Here is a 16,218-nt window from a genome sequence, read left to right as displayed (position 1 = left end):
ACCTCTTACGTTCTGAAATACGTGGACTTCAAAGGATGGTAACAGCTCCACAGTTTCTGCTGTAATGCGCAGAGCAAGGAATGCTTAAGCAGGCTTCAGGACAGTGCAGGCAACCCGCATTACAGCATTGCAGCATTACGGCAGAAACTGTGGCACCGTGTCATTATTTAAAGTCTAAGGATTCAGGAACGTATAAGGTTTATATCAATAAACCAAGTCTGCCACCTTAACTGCACGTCTAGTTCTCATATCGAGAGAAAAAATTACAAGCAAAAAAAAAAAAAAAAAAGACTGTGCATTCCTGCTCATTGTTTGAGCCCCTGAGATATGTGCATACTTGGCCTATTGCATTTTTCACATTTTGTTGCATTTCGAAAATCTATGAGGTTGCAAAGTTAGATGGGACACCTGCAGAATTAAAAACTGTACAGCAAGTATAATCATTAATAACATTGGTCAAAAAGACAATTCTTCTGTTATGTCGACTCTTATTCAGAAACATGTGATGTCCCTGTTCGGCTCAATATATTTTATCCTAATTAGGGCGTAATAATCGCTTTATTAGCCATGTGTGGCAATCGGACTCGTAAATTACGGAAGATAGATGCTCATCTACGTGATGGCTGTGAGAGTTTAAATGATAGGAAAGTGGTATTAACAACAAATGATCGTAGAGAAAACCTAATAATTTTAATGTTACCTGCCTTTTAGGTGACGATCTTAAGGGATGCTATTTCGACATAGAGCACTTAATTTTGCAAGAACTGCTAATATTAATGTATCAGTATCCACACACACTTAATTAATTTGAAAAGTGTATCACTTTTTATCAAAATTAATATAATAAAGTTTTAATGAGTAACCTGATAAGCACTGAAGATACTTTTCTGCTGTGGTGGCAAAATATTTAATGTTAATGTTATAAAAAAATTTCAGGCAAGGTATGAAAATGTGTAAATCTCTTAGTAATAACTGGTCAGAAATTACGTAATGGGTCTCAGTTACAACCTGTACCTGGCTCTAATTAACAAGCTCAGAGTTCGTCACCTGCCACTGGTTTCGTTTTGCAAACTACACAAACCACCATACTTTTCTGAAGAACATAAGTAGAAATTTCACTTTACCTTGTAGTGTCTTCTTCTCACCAGTAACAGCGACGCAGAGCACCCATAACGAAATGTGGCTGGTTTATAATTTATATATGAAAGCTCAGTGTAAGTCGGCGAACGATTTTGTATTCAACTAAATACCAGCTTGCCCGCCTGGCTAGCCGCGCGGTCTAACGCGCTGCTTCCCGAACGGGAAGGCATGCCATTCCCCGGCACGAATCCGCCCGGCAGATTAGTGTCGAGGTCTGGTGTGCTGGCCAGCCTACATTTGCTTTATAAACAACCTGTATATTACTATTCAAGTTGCAGTTCTTATTATGTCATTTCTTTTTGACACTTTACTAATGTGTTTTCCCTAATTGGAATCCACTTTCCATGGTAACACAGACAAGGCTGTCATATGTAGTAGCACAGACGAGATAAAACTGTTGTATTTCACGTGATGCCGACCTATGTCCAAGCCTCTTCAACAAATGCTACTGAAGCGTGAAGTGGCAGCTTACTATTTGTGATGCTGAATGGTAGATGATCTGCAGTTGTGTGTATAGCCTGCGATGTGTCTCTTGCAGCTGGCAGAGCCCCATGATCCACAATGCAATTGGGTTTTTACACAACAATAAGTCATAGAAAAACTCTTCTTCTGTAACATACAGTTTAGCTGCACTTTTTATAAAATAGCAGCAACATTCAGCAGTCATCTGAGGCCAATTTCACCAGTGCTTGATTTTCACCACACAAACACCATACACATGCACAACGCTCACACTTCTACTGAATAATTAGACAATGTGTTCAATAGCTTTCTCTTCTCAAAAAAAGGCTCAGATTAATATTCGGAAATTCCCTTAACAATTATTACCTATTTCTAAAGCTGTGACTATTTATAATACAATAAAAAATGGTTCAAATGGTTCTGAGCACTATGCAACTTAACTTCTGAGGTCATCAGTCGCCTAGAACTTAGAACTAATTAAACCTAACTAACCTAAGGACATCACACGCATCCATGCCTGAGGCAGGATTCGAACCTGCGACCGTAGCGGTCGCTCGGCTCCAGACTGCAGCACCTAGAGCTGCACGGCCACTCCGGGCGGCATTTATAATATGCAATACATAATTTGACAGTCATCATAACACTCTAATGTTTTTAACAAAATAAACAAAACAATCTATTTAAGTATTTCTTAATATAGTTTAGTAAATGTGCAACTTATATTGTTTGACATTTCTGCCATGAGGTGGCAGCATGTTCTAGTGTTTCACAAGGCACCTTTTTTTACAAATAAATTGTGTCGTTGCAATCACTAAATGGCATGGGTGTCTACATTAGGTGTGTGATACAGTGCCTCTTTCAATGCCAACAGACCACTGCTTCAGTGGTGCCAGCTGTTATGTTTCAAAGCTGTGGTGTATAAATACGAAATTTAATAATTCTGTTAATAATTGTTTAGTGCTGCAATGATACCTGTATTGTTACTGATTCTCCTCCATTTCATCATCGGTTATCAAAACCAAATACAAGATGAAATGCCATAGGACTATGTACATGAGTTACACTATGTATTAATGTAACTGTTTATGCAGTGTGCTGAGTCTAACCTTGTCCTAATGATAATAAAAAAAAATAATTACACACACAATTACATATTTTACATCTTCATCATATTTTAACACAACACAGATTGTTATACAAGAATGTCTGAATTTTAATTTACATATTACATCTCTGAAGTTTCTTTTAAATAAAGTTATTCAACATTATTATCCACTAATTATTTAAACTGACACAAATTATTTTATTTTTTGCGAAGTATTACATAAAATTTTGGTGAAAATTAAGATGTGTCTTTGATTTTACTTTTTTCTATAAGTTATTTCATCCACAGATTCCTTTTAAATCTCATATTTAATTAACCACACCAAATCTGATAGCAACAATGCCAGCACTGCAAAAACTGTGGGACAAAGGCACAGGCAAAAGTAAAAAAAAGAAGAAGATATTATGTAAAATCAACATTATTTCAGTAACTTTTGAACTTGTGTGTTTCATTATCAGCAATATTTCACAATGATTTCAACTTAATTTAAGTATCTGCAACAAAATTTGTTATACTTGTTCTTTTAGTTTTGTTTTAAACAACTTTTAGAATATACAACACATATTTTTAAAATTTCTTTCCAATTACTCTAGATGAAAACTCTCTTTCTGGGATAATCAATTAATCCTATTTACTAATCATACAACTGCAGCTTCCAAAACTGATTTGTACTTTACACACTTCCTTTTTGAACTTAACAACACAGGCTGTCCGTACATTTTCCTAACATTAATGCAATGTCAAATTTGAATTCATTAATCGAAAAATAGTACACATGACTCTACCCTTGAGTTATCACAATTCATTTTCTAGATGACTGTCCACAGTATTTAATTAATTACATAGTACTTTATATTTCTTCCAATTTAAATTTGCTTCATCCAGCCAGTGATCTTTTCTTACAAACATTAGGTTTATTATATTTTGTACTTCATATTTCTTTTTAGATTTTGTGAGGATTAGGTAATATGTGTTGGGATGGTGTATTTTAACCATCTTAAAGGGACCTTTATATATATGGAAAGACTAAGAAATTTCAGCAGTGATGCCTTTAGATTTCTCATCTGATCTGGCCAACACTTGGTCTCCAATCTGAATTTTAGTTAATTTTACTCTTTCATCATGTCTTTTCTTATGCTTTATCATCTGATTTTCCATGCATTCTCTAATTTCTTTTTATCTAACAACAATGTATGTCTCCTAGCCAGAAATGTAACATTCTCTCCTATTGTATTTTTTTTCCTTATAATTTTGGTAGGTGTGAATTCTTTTGCTTAAAATATTCTCCATATCTAGTACATATTTTCCCTAATTATTAAGTTTGTCATCACAAAATATACTACAAAGTCTACCAGTCTCCCTCATGCATCATACTGTGGGATTACTAGCTGTATGATATGCTGCTATATATTATTATATATTATATATGCTATTATTATTAATCTCATCTGGTGATTTTTTCTTCTTCCTATCCCACGTTCATCTGAAGGCTTTTCACTTTCTCTAACAGTCCATTCCGATAACGTTCCTGGAATAAACTCATCCTCTTTATATGGAGGCTTTCTCCCCCTTCCTATATCAAATTCTTTCTGTGGTATCCTTGTCCTCTTTTCCGTTTTCAAATTCACTTAGATTCCATTTCTCCAGCTATCTCCTGTTCGTTATAACTAAAGTTTTGACTATTCTCCTCCTTCTTCCCGAAAAATAACTATATGTTATTTTCTACATTCAAAGTTTCTGTTCCCTCATCACTATAATCTGACACATGGGTATTTGCCAACGTTTCCTGCTCTTTACCTAATGGGTCTTCTACTATTACTAGACCACCCTCACTCTCTGTAATTACTTCTTGCCCAGTTATCTTTAAGTTCTCTGTGTCCCTTCAAACCCGACAACACTAATCCCTCTCTATAAGTATTTCACTGTCATTTGATCCATTGATATTCATTTACTCATCATGAATGATAACACTTGCCTCAAGTATTTCAAGATCATTGACAGTAGCACTTACACTGCAAATTTCCTTATCATATGCTTCATTAATACTATCGCCATATTCACTTTGGTCACTAGAACTCCTACTATTTTCCTCAACATCACTATATTTCTCAATAATATTCATAATAGCCTCCTTATCGACATGACACTTCAATTTTCTCACACCTACTTCTGACATGTTCTCCTTTTTCCAGTCTATATTCTGTTACACAATACATTATCTACATTACTCCTCTGCCCAGTGATCATAATCTTGTTTTACAACGTCACTTGCCTTACTGTTAGTTCAAGTAATTACATCTCCCACCTGTTCGTTGGTACCACTTCCTTCTACTTTTCCTATGCATTTGCAAGATACACTCCCTTACTTCTTTGGAACATGACCTTTTTTATGAGAAATGGTATCAATTTCTCCCTGTATATCGGCTGGGAAGGTTTCATCTGTAACTATCTGATAAGCTTTCCTGAATTTGTTATACCTTTTGCTTTCCTTTTCTCTAATCATCTCAGGTAAACCTTGTACCCACATTAATTTGGAATCCCTTTCCCTTTTCCCCCATTTATTCATATTCATAGTATTCTTCATTTCTATTTTTCAAACAAGAATTTGTTCTTTCCTATCATTCTGTCTATTCTCATAATATCTATTCCCACTGTTATATCTAACCCTTCTACCCTCTCCAGCTCGGCCCATCACTGTCGCAGCCTTTCATTTTCCTTCTGATTGTCACTGTAAAATGGTTCAGAACTATGACCACCTCTACATCCAAAATCTCTCCCACGTTGCTGCCTCTACCCATTCTCACAGCTGTCATACCATATTCGGTGTCTCTGTCAATTCCATTATTATTGCCTCTGTTTTGGTTATTGTATCATTTGTGGTCATCTGATCCGTTCCATATATCCAGTTCATCTAATGCTGACTTATCACAGTTCCCCAAACTAATACAACCCTTCACACTTCAAAGTAATTTACGGTGCAACAAATGTAATAAGTGTCCTTCACTAACCAGTCCCTTCACATGTTCTACCTTTCTACATAACTCCTCACAGTGGATCTTTATGAAGCTGCATTTAAAAATTCCTGGTAGATTTCACTTTGTTAACCACTTGACCAAAATTCCTCTTCAAATTTACTTAAAAATTCTTTCAAAATGCTACAGTTCTCAGTAGCCCTAACTGCCCAATTTCTTGCAGCACCACTAAGTTTTGTTTCAGCTATTAAGATTCTACTATTAACTGCCTGCATGCTTTCATAAAAGTTACAGGGTAGATTTTTTCCTTTGCATCAAATTTTTCTGATTCAGCTGCAACCTGATTATAAAATGCACCTCCAAATGCAAAAATGGCGGTTAACCTCTTTATGTTTTCTAAACCTTTCACCCTTTCAGCAATACTGTCAGTAACTGTCCTCAACTCTTCTATCTCTGGCACTTTGATATCTGAAATTTGTTGATTTATGTGTTCCACTAATGCTTTATTCTTATTACTGACATCTGTATTAAGTTTTGTTACAGTTCTCTTTAATTGCCCACCTACAGCCTCCCCAAATTTCAGAATCCTAGCTTCAGTATCTACCTGTTTCTAACAGTGATTTATACTGTATCTAATCTTTCTTCTCACACATCTATCCTTTCATTAACATCTTTTAGGCCTGCTTTTATTCCTGTTTCTACATTTTCTTTAATTATTTAACTCATTGTTTTCCTACTCATTTCCTAAATGTCTTTCTTTAATGATTCCTTAATATCTTTATATGATAGCCCTACTTTTTCACCTTAAATTTTGTTTAATGATTTATTTAGTGATTATTGCTGTTGTTTCCTTTCAGATTTTACCTCTATTGTTAACGACTGCAATGACTAACTTACTTCTGTCTTTATTGCCATCATTGACTTACTCAATGATTCATCAAACTTCTTCCTTTCAGGTATTGATTCTGTTCTCATTGCCTCTATAGAATGACTTAACCCCAATAATACACTCTCAAGTGTATTCCTTTTTACTGTACCATTAACTGTTATGTACCTAACTGTACTTCACAACCCTCTTTGACGTAAACATATCATTTCCTGCTTCACAGTAACTTTCGGGTACATAACTGTTTCTTCCAAACTTCCTTGATCAAAGTCAATCACTTCTTTCTTAACTGTCAAATGAACTATCTTCTATCACTAATGTTAACATTCCCGCTAACTGTGTCTATGCTGTCTACGTCAGCAAAAAATCTTTGGTCCTCTACATTAGCCCCCTTGTCAGCCTTCTTGAAAACTGGTTTTAATTTTACCGACAAAACTGAACAAATTTTTGCAAGGCCCTTCCACACATTCGCCAGTCGTGATTTTACGAGTGGAACGGCCCTGAAACGGTTGCCACTTGCGATGTTCCCGTTTGGTTCAATTTATTTTATCCTAATTGGGATGTAATGATTGCTTTATTAACTGTGTGTGGCAATCAGGTTCGTAAAATATGGGAGGCAGTCTCATGCAGTAGATAGTCAGCTATGTGATGGCTCATCACTCTCTTCTGCCTGTGAGGGTTTGCAATCCATCACACGAATTAGTTTAAATGATAGTAAACAGATGTGAACAGCAAATGATCGTAGAGCAAACATAGTAATTTTAATATTAACTGTCTTTGAGGTGACTATCATACAGGATGCTAGTTCGACATGCAGCATTTAATTTCCCAAGAATGCCTAATATTTATGTGCCTGTATTCACACACATATAATTGCTTTAAATAGCGTAGCGCCTTTCATCAAAATTAACATAATAAACTTTTAATGAGTAACGTGATAAGCACTAAAGATACTTCTCTACAGTGTTGGTTAAACATGTAATGTTAATACCTAACTAAGTAGACAACCTTCGTTCGAGAGCTATCTCTTCTCAAAAAGAGCGGCATACGGCCGCTCAGATTAATTTGCAGGAATTCCCTTAGCAGTTATTACATAATGCTAAAACCATGACTGTTTAAAATACACAGTACTTACATTTACAGTCATTTTAACACTCTAAGCTTCTTAAAAAATAAATAGAACGTAATACATTTAATTATTTCTTAATACAGTTTAGTAAATGCGTAACAGGTTGTTTTCCATTTCTGCCTTTATGTGGCAGCACGCTGCAGTGATACGTAGCATACCTGTTTTTACAACCAGACTTCGTCATTGCAACCGTCAGATGGTATGAGCATCTACATTAGGCTTTCAACGCTAGTGAAACACTGCTTCTGCGGTGCAAACTGTTACTTTTCAAAGTTATGATGTATAAAGACGAACTGTTTGCCTGATAGAAATTTAGTAATTCTGTTGATAAAGAAATTGTTTGGAGTTGTAAGGATATCTGTATCGTTCCAAATTCCAGAGACTAGTCGATAAGAAGCATGGGAAATTTGGAATCCTAAATAGTTGGGAATCAAGAGTTTTTCAGGATAGTAATAACGGTTTTTACTCTGGTAGACGCAGCGAGTAACCGCGACCGATTGAGACAGGTTGTTGCGGGCCATCCAGATTTTTCCACAGAACTAGAATGTTGTACACAGCGAGGGTTTATATAAGGGCGAGGAGGTCGCTTACTGATGGGGGCTGAAATGATGCTGGCAGGGTATAAAAATTGACGGAATCGAAAGATCTGACCACTGAATAATATGCCCACTCTAGCCCTGACACCATCAAGAATATAAATTAATAAACACACAGGAAAAAAATTAGCTAGCCACAGCAGATATTACAGTAATACCGAGTAACGCCGCCACTGGACTTGATAATGACCTCAATTCGGCGAGGAAACGAGACCAAGAGCTTCATCAGGTGCGCCATTTCTAGCTGAAGCCATTCGCTGATTATTACACCCCGTAGAACTAGCAAATTGGGGGAATGCTGACAGTCATGTTTCATCTACTGAACCAAATAGTCCTATACATTTTCGGAGGTTGAGATCGGGTGATTTAACATGCCAGTCGAGGTGTGGTGGGGTCGCTGAGTATTTGTCAAACCAGAAACTTATTAATATGCGTGCAGCCGTGCGAACATAGCTGAGACCTGTGTGGCTCGTGTTCCCGCCTTCATGTATTTTACACCCTGTTTGTAACTTACTTCCACCTTACTACGTTAATTGAAATTGCTACTGTCACTGAGTTGCTGTTTTGCCTGACCGTTAGCGGCGTTAGCAGCGCGTATCGATATATCCCCTCTCGTAGTATCTTTGCTCGACTGCTATTACTTCCCGGTCGTTGTCTGTCGGAGACGAGTTCGTCGCAAGTTCGGGTGGCGAGTTCCGGTCTGTCAGTCAGTTGGAACGCATCTGAAGCGCAGTCCGGACCTGCCAGTCGGGAAGTTGCAATGCGGCACTAGTGCAGTCGGGTTGGAGCAGCAGTGAGGTCTGCGTCGACATGGCTCGTCCGACCATTGCCGCCACGCATCACTTGAGCCGGGCCACAGTCTTGGTGGATCGTCGGCCGGTCGTCCTACCGGATGACGCGTTTTGGTTCCCCGATCGTTCATGAGTCGGCTGTGTGTGTGTGTGTGTGTGTGTGTGTGTGTGTGTGTGTGTGTGTGTGTGTGTGTGCGCGCGCGCATCGACTCCCGATTTGTCTTCATGTGTGCTTAGTTATTGTTGGGCACCGTTCAGGTCTTAGTGCAAGTGTTTGTCAGGTTGTGTGTGTGTTGTTGGTGTTACTTCCACTGACGACTATTTTAGATGTTGTCGGCATTCTAAGTGAGTCGGTCGGTTGTTGCGGACGAGGGAAGTTATCTCCACGCATTGCAGTCTGCTGGGTCCGCTGGTAGTCCTTGTGCAGTGTCGGAGCGTTTGTGGAACTCTCCGATCGCTACGAGCTTCGTGGTTCACCGACCCAGGACGTCAAAGTTGAGTAGTGGTTTCAACTATCCAAGCCACGTCCATTTATGTTGTGTGGTTCGTTTCGGTGTTTCGCTGTTGGGACAGAGTGTTTCTGTTGCTGAAATTTAGCCGTAGTGCAGTTAACTATGTTGATTGACTACAATTCAAGTGCACCAGCGGAATTTTCTGCCTTCTGGCCGTTAGTGTTCCAGTTAACTACCCTGGCCACAAACGTAGTTGCCGGCCAGGGTGGCCGAACGGTTCTAGGTGCTACAGTCTGGAACCGCGCGACCGCTACGGTCACAGGTTCGAATCCTGCCTCGGGCATGGATGTGTGTGATGTCCTTAGGTTAGTTAGGTTTAAGTAGTTCTAAGTTCTAGGGGACTGATGACCTCAGATGTTAAGTCCCATAGTGCTGAGAGCCATTTTGAACTAACGTAGTTTCAGGCAGCGTCCTTTCCTCACCTGTTGGCGCTGTCCAACATGGTGTGTAGTTTTGACAGCTAATACATATTTCATTGTGGATAATCACGTTCGTAACTTTTGTGTTTGAGTTCTCATGTACCGATTGGTGGCAAGCAAGTCGTTTTGTCCGTCGGTCCGTGGCTGTCCCCTGGTTGGGTTCCGACGGACAAGTATAGTTGGGCTGACCACCTGTCTCACCTAAGTGAACGAGGGCAGACCGACGTCCCTGGAGGCTTGCGAGTGCAGTTTTCTATATTGTCCTTCTCACCTGTGTTTAATTGTCTGCTTATAACCTATCATAGCCAATGATTTAAACAATTCTTGCTTTTACTGGATTAAAAAAAGAGAACATTGCGGCCTTCTGCCTTTGAAAGATTATGGTAATTTATTTTAAAGTCTTGAAAATTTTATTGCGGGCTTTCAGCCGTTTGTATGGCATCTTGTATATCTTTGTCTATTCACCCTTGCCTGAGGCTCTCAGCCTCGCTGTGGAGTTATATGTTAATTATTTTATTTGCAATTTTAACTGCATGTTTTACCACTTGAGATTTGTCATGTTGCTTTAAGATTTCTTGTTTGGAGGCCTTCAGCTGTGACATAATCGCCTTTTTGAAACTCGTAGTTCTCAAAGGTGCGGCTATGTGACGTTTTGGTTTAAAGGTGTTATTAAATTACAATAAATTGCAATTTTGAGTGAACCTGACCGACACCTTATTTGGCCCTTTCCACAATCATAATCACCTGTTCTGTCCAGCAGGTTTAGGGGGAGTTTCAACAGCTGTTGTCACTTTGGTAGACGGTAGTACCTGTAGCATACTCATCATTAAGATGCAGAAGGAAGGGTAAGACTTCGACAGTGAGAAGACCGAAATAAGCATTCTGACTCACGCTCACACAGATCTCGATGAGTGGGCCCAAGCCATAGTATGGCAAACGTCACAGAACCACCTCTGGCCTCAACTAATTCCTTCACACACTGTGGGTTACGTGTGACTGATCCCGTCAGAGTTTCGAGTCCTCCCTCGGGCATTGGTGTGTGTGTTTGTCCTTAGGATAATTTAGGTTAAGTAGTGTGTAAGCTTAGGGACTGATGACCTTAGCAGTTCAGTCCCACCGAGCGAGGTGGCGCAGTGGTTAGACACTGGACTCGTATTCGGGAGGACGACGGTTCAATACCGCGTCCGACCATCCTGATTTAGGTTTTCCGTGATTTCCCTAAATCGCTCCAGGCAAATGCCAGGATGGTTCCTTTCAAAAGGGCACGGCCGACTGCCTTCCCCGTCCTTCCCTGATCCGATGAGACCGATGACCTCGCTGTCTGGTCTCCTTCCCCAAAACAACCCCCCAAGGTCAGTCCTATAAGATTTCACACACATTTGAACATTTTTTGAAGTCTGGGTTAAACGCCTGAGTGCACTCGGAGCCCTGCTTCGTTTGAAAAGAGGCGTAATCACGAGTCGCTGGACGACATTAGAAGCCTCCAATCATTACTGTTTGGCCCGTTGAAGACGTGTAGCTTTATGTGACACGCTGAACAATGGCCTTTTCTTACGGACCCGACTCCAGGCGTCCACTGAATGCAGTTCTATTCAAAATATTGGTCGGAAACCGTTTGAGATGGACCTAAATTCACGGACAGCAGCAATTCCTGTCGGGTTCCAAACCGACTGTCATGGACAAGGCGTAACACTCGTCTCTGGTCCCTGTCGTTTGGAAAGTTTCACGAACACTGTCCTTACGCCATACTACATGACTGCTGATGGTACACCAGTCCTTGTATACACGCTCGACAGTTCGTGTTCGTACACCAACAAATCGGGCGACTTCATTAACGGTGTGGTCATTGGCATGTCCAAACACGGTAGCTACTTTCTGCCATTCGGTATGAAGTCTCGACAAAGACCTGTCTCAATGCGCCAATTCCACACAACGAACGAGTACACCACTTTACACTAGCACTGGATCGGCTGGTACATCTTACATCGCCTACAGCGCTCCAAAGCGGCATGTGTACTGTTTTACAGCGCTCCAAAGCGGCATGTGTACTGTTTTAAGGTGTGACTAATGTTTTATCCCGTGAAATTAATACTAATCTTCTTTTTATTGTATTTTTGCGCCGCATTGCCGCGTGTTCGGCATGGTGAATACCCTTCCTGTGGCGACCCCATTACCCCACAGGGGTTACTTGCGTGTGACGTTATTCATGTGAAAGTGGACGAAAGGTTCCTATTTGTTGCGAATTGTATAACTGAGGCAGGATTTTGGTAGCAACCCGGTATTCACCTATTGGGATGTGGGAAACCGCCTAAAAACCACATCCAGGCTGGTGGCCCAGCAACCTACGTCATTAATCCGCTCAGCAGATTCAAAAAATTGGTTCAAATGGGTCTGAGCACTATGGGACTTAAAATATGAGGTCATCAGTCCCCTATAACTTAGAACTACTTAAACGTAACTAACCTAAAGACAACACATACATCCATGCCCGAGGCAGGATTCGAACCTGCGGCCGTAGCGGTCGCGCGGATCCAGACTGAAGCGCCTAGAACCGTTCTGCCAGCCCGGCCGGTCAGCGGATTCGTTCTGGGACCAGCACGGTAGATTACTACCCCTGCGATGTGAATCTGCGTGATTAGCGTTCTTCGCATCACTCGCTATGCTCACTCACGGGGGATCACGCGGCTGCCAGTTCACTCACTGGGTATCATGTGACGCTTACTCACCATATGATAGGCAATAGCTGCGTGGCTTTGCAACGTGAGTAAGGAAACACTGACTCGACCTATACAGCTTTGTCACAATGTAGCGGCATTAATGGGACCGGCAAGCGAACGAAAACATTTAGTGTTAGAATTTCTTTTTAGCTGTAGATTTTCCATGTTTTCTATGAGAAAGTGTGTGCTACGTACCTGAGATTCACCAAGTGTGACCGCAGTATAACGAAAATTACATTGATAATCATGTACTGATTGTTACTGACGTTCACTGATTTAGTTGTGGAAGTTCATACACTCCTGGAAATTGAAATAAGAACACCGTGAATTCATTGTCCCAGGAAGGGGAAACTTTATTGACACATTCCTGGGGTCAGATACATCACATGATCACACTGCCAGAACCACAGGCACATAGACACAGGCAACAGAGCATGCACAATGTCGGCACTAGTACAGTGTATATCCACCTTTCGCAGCAATGCAGGCTGCTATTCTCCCATGGAGACGATCGTAGAGATGCTCGATATAGTCCTGTGGAACGGCTTGCCATGCCATTTCCACCTGGCGCCTCAGTTGGACCAGCGTTCGTGCTGGACGTGCAGACCACGTGAGACGACGCTTCATCCAGTCCCAAACATGCTCAATGGGGGACAGCACCGGAGATCTTGCTGGCCAGGGTAGTTGACTTACACCTTCTAGAGCACGTTGGGTGGCACGGGATACATGCGGACGTGCACTGTCCTGTTGGAACAGCAAGTTCCCTTGACGGTCTAGGAATGGTAGAACGATGGGTTCGATGACGGTTTGGATGTACCGTGCACTATAAGGTGTCCCCTCGACGATCACCAGTGGTGTACGGCCAGTGTAGGAAATCGCTCCCCACACCATGATGCCGGGTGTTGGCCCTGTGTGCCTCGGTCGTATGCAGTCCTGATTGTGGCACTCACCTGCACGGCGCCAAACACGCATACGACCATCATTGGCACCAAGGCAGAAGCGACTCTCATCGCTGAAGACGACACGTCTCCATTCGTCCCTCCATTCACGCCTGTCGTGACACCACTGGAGGCGGGCTGCACGATGTTGTGGCGTGAGCGGAAGACGGCCTAACGGTGTGCGGGACCGTAGTCCAGCTTCATGGAGACGGTTGCGAATGGTCCTCGCCGATACCCCAGGAGCAGCAGTGTCCCTAATTTGCTGGGAAATGGCGGTGTGGTCCCCTACGGCACTGCGTAGGATCCTACGGTCTTGGCGTGCATCCGTGCGTCGCTGCGGTCAGGTCCCAGGTCGACGGGCACGTGCACCTTCCGCCGACCACTGGCGACAACATCGATGTACTGTGGAGACCTCACGCCCCACGTGTTGAGCAATTCGGCGGTACGTCCACCCGGCCTCCCGCATGCCCACTATACGCCCTCGCTCAAAGTCCGTCAACTGCACATACGGTTCACGTCCACGCTGTCACGGCATGCTACCAGTGTTAAAGACTGCGATGGAGCTCCGTATGCAACGGCAAACTGGCTGACACTGACGGCGGCGGTGCACAAATGCTGCGCAGCTAGCGCCATTCGACGGCCAACACCGCGGTTCCTGGTGTGTCCGCTGTGCCGTGCGTGTGATCATTGCTTGTACAGCCCTCTCGCAGTGTCCGGAGCAAGTATGGTTGGTCTGACACACCGGTGTCAATGTGTTCCTTTTTCCATTTCCAGGAGTGTACTCGCGTGAAAGAATAGCTGATGAAATAATGCTCGCTTTCAGTCAGCTGCTAAAATTGTACTCACGCTGAGGTACATTTTGAACGGAACAAATTCAAAAGAAGTTTATGTTTAGGAGCATGACAACAGAATATAAATGTCAACTGTGCTTGTAATAAAAAATTCTCCAGCTACACTGGTTCAAATGGCTCTGAGCACTATGCGACTTAACTTCTGAGGTCATCAGTCACCTACAACTTAGAACTAATTAAACCTAACTAACCTAAGGACATCACACACATCCATGCCCGAGGCAGGATTCCAACCTGCGACCGTAGCGGTCGCTCGGCTCCAGACTATAGCGCCTAGAACCGCACGGCCACTCCGGCCGGCCTCCAGCTACACTGATGGCTTTCGTGATAAATCGAGCAAATGAGTAATAAGACTCGTTACAGTTGATAACGGAAAGAGAAAGAAAGTGTAAAGTGTAATGATGAGAAGAGATGGGTATCATTCGAATTAATTTCTGTCTGGATACTTATTCGAATAAGCCCTCACGCGACTGTGCCAACCGCGTAGCCGGGTGTACATCCACTCATGCGACTGTAATTACCATCGGTAATGTTCGGCCACTTCCGCCGACGTTCGCGAAACGTATTCGCGCCCACACTCGTAAATTACAGGCGCGCGCGGGGCACTCGGATAGGCCGCGCGTTTCCAGGGCTCCGGGCATACCTCCGCCTCCTGGAAGGGTGCTTTAATACGCATGTCTTCCGGTCGGCTGGTGGACTTAAGACTAACAATAGCGAAGTACACCAGTTCGAATGAGACTAGTTCGACGCCGTTTATCTTTCTAAGGCGATTAAACTTAAAAGCTGCTTAGATGCAACTGGATTATTTACCCGTTCCATCAGACATATCCCCTGCCAACTTTCCCATCCCTGAAATCACACTTCTCCTTTAATATAAATTCTTATCATTCGATAGCATTCAAAAACCAACGGGTTTTCTACATAAATCACAGCATTAATTTTCTGAGTGCAATTCTAGTTATGAGGGATAGTGCAGAGACAGTTACCGCTGTTGTTCGTAGACTTGTGGCCCCGAAGGTCTTGAGGCACTAAAGTGTCTTTCCAGCAGTGCTATCGTCTTTCCAGTATCACTTCAGGCAAAGGAATAGAGAGGTCAGAGAAGGGTTCACGTGATATTTATAAAAGTAACATTATATAGATTATGTGACTCACAGTCAGTCGTAAGCGTACTGCTGCATGCTGCCAAGTGCGTTAAAGAAGCTAATAATATCATGTTCGGGAGAAAACAGTAACGAACTACGTCCTCAAACATATCTCTGAACAAAGCTGAGGGACCTATTTGTGCAGTGGTAGCCTGTGCTCCGTGGTTGTTCACTGGCTGAATAGCACCTTCGCTCTGCATTGGAACGGCAGGGAAGCAGACAGAATGGCTCCAATATTGCAGCATTCTGATCTCGCAGCCTTTGATAAAGAAGTACCTTTGTTCAGTTCGTTATCGGTGCTGTTAGAGCGCACGTGCAGCGTTATTTCTGTTTGACTCCAGCGTCTCAAAGGGAGAATTTTCTAGTTCGACTATTTTAAACGCCCCTTCCAAGTAAAAATACACGCTGGATGACTTCAGTAGCCCATATTTATATATTGCTTGTGGCACCTTCCCTTCCGGAAGCAAGTTACCCTTTCCGGGCTCTGCAGCGAAAAATTGTTTCAGTTTCAGAGGGTCAAATGGTCTCGTACTCATAGGCTTTACTCTGTCATTATGC

This window comes from Schistocerca cancellata, chromosome 3 (assembly GCF_023864275.1).
Source record: "Schistocerca cancellata isolate TAMUIC-IGC-003103 chromosome 3, iqSchCanc2.1, whole genome shotgun sequence".
NCBI classification, from domain to species: Eukaryota; Metazoa; Arthropoda; class Insecta; order Orthoptera; family Acrididae; genus Schistocerca; species Schistocerca cancellata.
Note: the sequence above shows the minus strand (reverse complement) of the source record.